The 7,016-nt window shown below is 42.1% G+C and overlaps 1 pseudogene; it reads right to left on the bottom strand.

Moving 5' to 3' along the window:
- Window positions 1-6,642: 6,642 nt before the first annotated feature.
- Window positions 6,643-6,761, bottom strand: LOC120598992 (uncharacterized; annotated as a pseudogene).
- Between the last annotated feature and the right edge of the window lie 255 nt (window positions 6,762-7,016).

The following is a 7,016-nucleotide window of genomic DNA, read 5'->3' as shown; positions in this document are numbered from 1 at the left end:
GGCTTGAGCTCCACGTGGGTCACTTGGCTGGATGTGGGTAAACAGTGTTTTCATAGTCACAACCCACATCATCCACCTGGGTCAGTCTCTTGAAAACTGTCCTCATGTAGTTATGCCTGGGGGGTGGCTTGAATTCTATATCTGGGCACAGGGCCACTGTACAACTCCAGGAGGTGCCATTTGCATTGCATTCCATAGGGACCGGTGCCCCCGAGACTATGTATCCTCATGGAATACGATGAGAAGCATGCCTCCCATCCCTCCCGGCATCCCTGTTGGAGGAGGCCATTTGGGAAAGGAGTCAAGAGACCTGGTTCTGATCCCAATTCCACCACTAACTAGTTTTGTGCCTTCTCTGCAGCCATCCTCATCATAGTGATTCGATCAGGTGATTTTTGACTAGTAGATTCAGTGTCTGGTGAGGACCTGCTTCCTGGTTCATGGACGGCTCCTTATAGCCTCACATGGTAGAAGGGACGGGGGCGCCCTGTGGGCTCTGCTCTCATGAATTAATCACCTCTCAAAGGCCCCACCTCCTATTACCATCACGTTGGGGGTTAGGATTTCAACATATGGATTTTGGGGGAACACAAACATTTCGTCTATAGCAAAGTCCTAATACCCAGGAAGATCACTTAGCACCTTGAAGCCATCCACTGCCCCTCATTTTCTTCCTCTCATCTTCCCAATAGTTACAGGATGACTTCTGGTTAAACCGATGTATCAGAGTTTACTTATTCTGCTTACACAAAATATCAGTCATTGGTGAGCCAAGTAGCATTCCATGGCTATGTTTCTTTCCTTGTACCATTTTTGGCTCCTCCTGAAGTTCATAAATACTTCTTTTTCCTAGCAATCCCTCAGTAACATTCTCTTCTCTTTTCTTATCATGATAGAACACCCCCCATTTATTAAAATTCTGAAGGAAGATTATTTTCAATCCAACAATCTACACAAACTATACAAATTGATTCTCGTTTTATTGTATATGACTTCTCTCTCTCAAGATCAAAATCTGTCTGTCTGTCTCTCTTTGCCTTTGGGAGCTCACTTTGTATGCAGCATCCTAAAATGCCATAATAGCATGCCTCGAGTTGTTTTTTTTTTCCTTCCTGCTGGGCACACAGAAGGCTCTTGTAATGGAGAAACATATCTCTGAATTCTGGAGTATTTTCTTAAATTATTTCCATGATAATTTTCTTTCTTTCTTTTTTTTTTTACTTCTTTCTGCAATTTATATGATTTAGATGGTTACACCTCATGTTCTTCTACATTTTTTAATGTTATCTCTTCCATTTTACTTGCTTTGTCTTTTTGTTTTTCTAGGAAATTTCCTTGATTTATCTCCCAACACAAGGGTTGAATTTTTATTTCAGCTATAAAATATTTTTAATAGTACATTGTTCTATGAATACAATATTGTCCTTTTCTCTGAGGAAATTAATTATTGGGTTTAAGTTTTTTAAAATTCTATTCTCTGGTTTGTCTCTGTTTCCTTGAAAACTTCAAAACAAACTTCTGTTTGTTGTTGGTCTTTGCTTTCATATTAGATAACAGCTGCTTTTAATCATGTGACAGTTCTGGCCAGTTAGCTATAGAGGAAAGTCAGCTAAGAATTCCTGGGAAAGCTTTTCTTTTCTTGATTAGAAGGCAATATGGCTGCCTAACCTTTTGTTCCCTTTTCCTGGTTTGAGTTCAAATGTGATTCCTTAAAACAGAGAAGCTATAAGGTGGTAGTTCTCAGAATGTGTTCCGGGGGCCCATGAGGATTCTCAGGAATTTTCAGGGGGTTCATGAGATCAAAACTATTTTAATAATAACACCAAGACTTAATTTCCCATGGTCTCCTTCTCTCATGAGTGTATAGTGGGGTTCGGCAGAGTGGCTGACATGGGATGACATTTTCATTCTGACAGCCAATGAATGTGTGCTTGTATATTCTTAAATTTTCAACTTTTCTCAGTCTTAATTTCTAATACAACAAATATCAACAGGTATAACTCACGTAAACAAAAGTTCTTTAAGGTCCTCAATCATTTTTGAAAGTCTGAAGAGGTCCAGAGACCACAAAATTGAGAACCACGAAGGTAAAAAACAAAAGCAAACCTTGACATTGGCTGAATGGCTGAACTCATGCCAGCCTCCCACGACTTCCGGTTTTCTTGTTCTATCATAAAATTAAGCCTATATTTATTTAAGTTACTGTTGGTTGGATTCTTTTATTGCAACCAAAATATCTCAACCAATAATAGCAAGGAAACCTGCCATTTTGTTTGTTTTCATGAACACCAAATATTAGTATCTGTAGGTCTTTTTTTCCTGGGACATTTGGTTTCTCAAACAAAACAAAACAAAACAAAAAAACTCTTAAAGCTCCTGCTTAGAGAGTGAGTAGGAGGAGGGGTCTAAGCATGTGGGTCTCACCATCCAGTCTGTGGACTTCCACTGAGTGACTCTATTTTAAGTATGGTGCCACCACCCCACTTACTGCCTCGCACCTGTGGCCTCGTGCAGCTTCGCCTCAGGCTTCCGGGCCTCGCGGGGCGGGGGGGACGGCTGCCCAGTCATTTGGAATGTGGTGAGGAACACAAGGGTCTCTGCTTCTCACGCTCGCTTTCCGTCATCTCACTTTGTCCGTTCTTTCCGTTCTACCGCATCTTATCCTGCCTTCTCCGGTTCCTGCGCCTGACCCTCCTGACACTTTTCTGGGTTCTAGGAAGTAAAGTGGCTCATTTCTACATGGCATCCCCTCTGCGGGCATTTGCTCAACTCTCACGGCTTCTTCATCCACTTGCCATTTGCAAATATTTCGTTATGGACCTGTCTGCTGTTGCTTAGTCTCTCATTGTCTAACGTTTGCGCCCCGTCTAGTATAAAATTACAAGACTTGATTGTCTGACCGAAGAAGCAAAACCTCCCCCACGTGCTTAAACAACTGTGAAAGATCTAATCAATCAAACTTTTAATAGTGAATTCTTTTAGGGAGACTGATATTATTGGCTGTTAATATAATCCATCTCTCTCTTTCTCCCCATTTTGAGAAAAAGAAAAGGAAATGCATATGTTCAGTCGACCACGTTTAGTCAGAAGCCCTTGTACCGTCACAACCCTTCACCCGTCCGAAGAGAGCTTTTTCCCGAGTCATGTCTTCTCCAGCTCGACACGCCCATTTCCTCTGGCGGCCTCCGTGGGATATGGTTATTACGGCCTCGTCGAGGGTGTCACCTGCAGGGTACCCTTCCGATGCACTCTTCGGAAAGTCTGTTTCATAAACACCCTGCTTATATCTGAACACAGTCCTCCAGAGCGACAGTGGGAGTTTGCAGATGTCCTTGACACAGGCTTCTTAGACACAGAGAAAACATCATTTGGGTTCTCAAATTAATGTTTCATTTATTAAAGCTGCAAAATTTTTAAAAGGTAGTTTTCTAGAAGTCTTTTAGCTTATCTCACAACTATCATTTTCATTTATAAATCTAGTAAAATTTAACAACCACATACCAAGACCCACGCGTAAGTTTTTTATCAACTCCAGTTGAGCAAACTTAACTGCCTTAAACACCGAGTCCCGTTTATGAATTTGGTTAGCTAAATTTCGTAAGCAGTTTAAACTGAATTTACAAAGTTACTAGATTTGATTTTCTGAACTGAGAAGCAAAATCTCCTAGGTATTTAAATAACTCTCACATATTTAATAAACAATCTCCTGCTGGTGAATTCTCTTGGAGACTAATATTGCTTGCCAACTTAACCCTGTTCTCTAATACCTTTCCACTGAAAATCGCAAATGTAAAATTAATTACCAAATTACATATCTTAAATTAGAATTGCAAGACTGCCGTATTATACTCTGATATGAAATACCGATAAACCTTTGAATGTTTAACGTGTACAAATTGTCTCAATGAATAACCCCTCCTTTTTTCCTGATCTTCATAAAAATGTATGATAGTTATTGATTTGATTCATTTCATCTTTATATTTAATTCCAAGTTTTTCTAGAAGGAGAATTGGTGGTTATAGAGTAGTACGCACGTGACCCAGTAATTCTGTCCCTTGTCGTAATATAAACACAATGGTAATGCAGACCCATGTCCATCAAACGGCATGAGCTGGCAGTTCCGAGCACAGTGTTCATGGGAGCCCCCAACCAGAAACTACACAGATGCCCATCAACAATGGACAGTAATGTGTGGTATATTCACCCAGTGGAAAACTACACGGCAACAGGAGTGATCTACAACCACACACAATACCGATGATGCCCATGAAAATACCTACGACATGATTCCATTTATATCAAGTGCAATACAAATCTATGCCATCAAAAGTTAGAGTGGACGTTCCCCCTGGGGAAAGGCAGCAATGAGGATGAGAGGGCTTCTGTTTGTCTTCCGTTCTGCTTCTTTTTTTTAATATTGACGTATGATTGACATCTAACATTATATTAGTTTTGGGTGTAAAACATAATGCTTCGATATTTGTATACATTGAGGAATGATCACAATAAGTCTAGTTAACATCTATCACCATGTATAGTTACAACATTTTTTTCTTGTGATGAGAACTTTTAAGATCTACGCTCTTAGCAACTTTCAAATATGCAATACAGTGTCATTAACTGAAGTCACCGTGCTGTACGTTACATCCCTTGGTTCTGTTCTTTCTTGATCTAGGTTCTGATTCCATAGGTGCGCTCAATTTATAAAAATTCTTCAAGCCCTGCATTTAGACATGTGCATGTCTCTGCATGTAGGTTATACTTCAGTAAATAATGATTTTAAAAAATATATTTAGGCCAAAGGGAAGAGTTTTACCATCTCAAGGAAATTGGGTTACCCGCTCGAGGGCAATCATATTGCACATCGGGCAGAGTTTTGCTGAGAAGGAATCTGGGCTGCGTGCCCTCGAGCCAAGTCTTTTTGCGCTCCTGTAGAATTCACTGAATCCTTTTCACTGTCGTCATAACAGGGGACCCCCAAGCCCACCCGCTTGATATAACCGACTTCCGCATCTCTCTCTCCTGAGTCTCAGTCACTCCAGTCCCCAAGTCACCACCCGCCTCATTTGACTCACAACCTCCATTCACGCTGCATAGAAATCCCTTCTCTGCTTGGCTGCCTTTCTTTAAGCCCGAAGTGTCTTAATGTCTCGCCATCTGGCACTTCTAGTCCATCAACTCTTGTACATTCTTATGTGATTCCACATCAACCTCTTTTTAAATTTTATCACCTGACTTGGGTGGTTGGCATTCTACATTAAGGTTGCTGCTTCTTGACTCATCATTTTAGGCCCTGGCTATATTCTGGATTCTGTTCATGGCCCTTCTGCCCTGCAAGGCCACAGTTCCCCTGACTGGAGTCTTTCTCTTTTGCCCTTGTATGCTTTCCTTCCTGTTATTTGAGTCATGCTAACAATGCAGATGTGGCCTGACTGGAGAATAGTACAGACTTTTCTTCTCTTGCTTGGATCAGCTTTGTTCAGCAAAGCCCACACTATGTGGGGGTGGGATAAGTCATCCCGTTGGTCCTATTGGTGAAAACGGAGATGGGAGATCGTAGTAAACTTTTTCCGAAGATCAGCTATTGTTGTGTGTGCTTGAAATTCTGAACCGGTGAGACAGACTTTACATTTATCCTAATTAAATTTCAAATGTCAAATATCATTCCTTATTCCAGCCTGTCAAGATATTCTCCAATCTTAATTCGATCGCCCGGGATACTGTTTATCCCTCCGAGCTCCTGATAAGCCGCCATCTCTGCATTCAGTGATGACAAGCCTGACAGAAATGGACAAGCGCTGTGGACGAGGCTTCGGTGTTGACCGCTGAGCCCTGTGCAGATAAGGGAAGAACAGATAGTGGAAGGAGGCCCAGTCCAGGGTTTGGAATTTGAAGGACAAGCTCTTGGATCCTTTTTTTCTTCCAGTTTTGGCTTCCAATCGAAGCACTCATTTCCTTGACCTGTTCCCCAAAGTCTGTGGACCGGGGATGGGAGCGTGAAAGGGAAGTTTCAGATGTAAGTTTCTGAGAGGGCCCAGATGCATTAAACACGGAAGACGTGACTTTCCGGTCACTTTTGTAGACTTGCTTTTCTACCCCTAGAGCCCACAATGAAGAGGACCAGGATGGTTAGCTTTTCCGGCTGCATTAGATGGGGTGCAGCGATTAGCCGCCTCACTGCACAAATGGGAAACTGAGGTGCAGGGAAGTTTCTGGCCTGGTCCGTCCTGGAACACGGTGACGTTGGCAGAGCCAGGATGGGAACCCCAGTCCCTCTGCTCCACATCGAGCCACCTCAGTCAGGCGAACATGGCTATATGCCTGCCCCGCCTCCTAGACAGCCAGTGTGCCTCCAGAGTTTGGGGGAAAGCATTCATTTCTTATTAAAATACACAAGGATAGACCATGGCATAGAATGCAAAAATCACCTGGATTTTAAAGATGAAACAGTAGATTTCAGAGAAATGGGCATTTACTAGTAACTTGGGCCTTGGATCCCAGGTCCCCTAGACAGTACAAAAGTAGATTTTACCTCACCGAACAGTTTTATTTTTATTTTTATTTATTTTTAGGCGAGGCAACCCTTGGTTGACCTCATAGATTGCAAGGACCTTGTCAGCTTACAATCCCTTAATTTTTTAGGCCTACAGCACCTGGTCTTCCTAGGTGGTCTCCCATTCAAGTACTAACCAGGCCTGATCCTGCTTAGCTTCCGAGATCAGACAGGATCAGGCTTGTTCAGGGTGGCATGGCCACAGACGGGGAACAGTTTTAAAACAGAGAAATAAGTCTTCACGTAGGCCTAATGAGTGTAACTGCCATGCTTATGGAGTTAGGTCTATGGGAATTGTGTGCATGGGGGACATCACTGTTTCTCTTGTGCTATTGTTGTTGTTGTTGTTGTTTTATTATTAGCTATTTGTAGAGGGTGAACAGTGCACAGAGCATAAAAGAAAATACATTCTTCCAGGTAAAAAGCCTGTCTGAGGTTACTGTTATGAGACTGAGTCCTCTC

Source organism: Pteropus medius, unplaced genomic scaffold, assembly GCF_902729225.1.
Source record: "Pteropus medius unplaced genomic scaffold, Ma_sr-lr_union100, whole genome shotgun sequence".
Lineage (NCBI taxonomy): Eukaryota > Metazoa > Chordata > Mammalia > Chiroptera > Pteropodidae > Pteropus > Pteropus medius.
The sequence above is the reverse complement of the archived record's forward strand: the minus strand, read 5'-3'. Positions and strand labels throughout refer to the sequence as shown.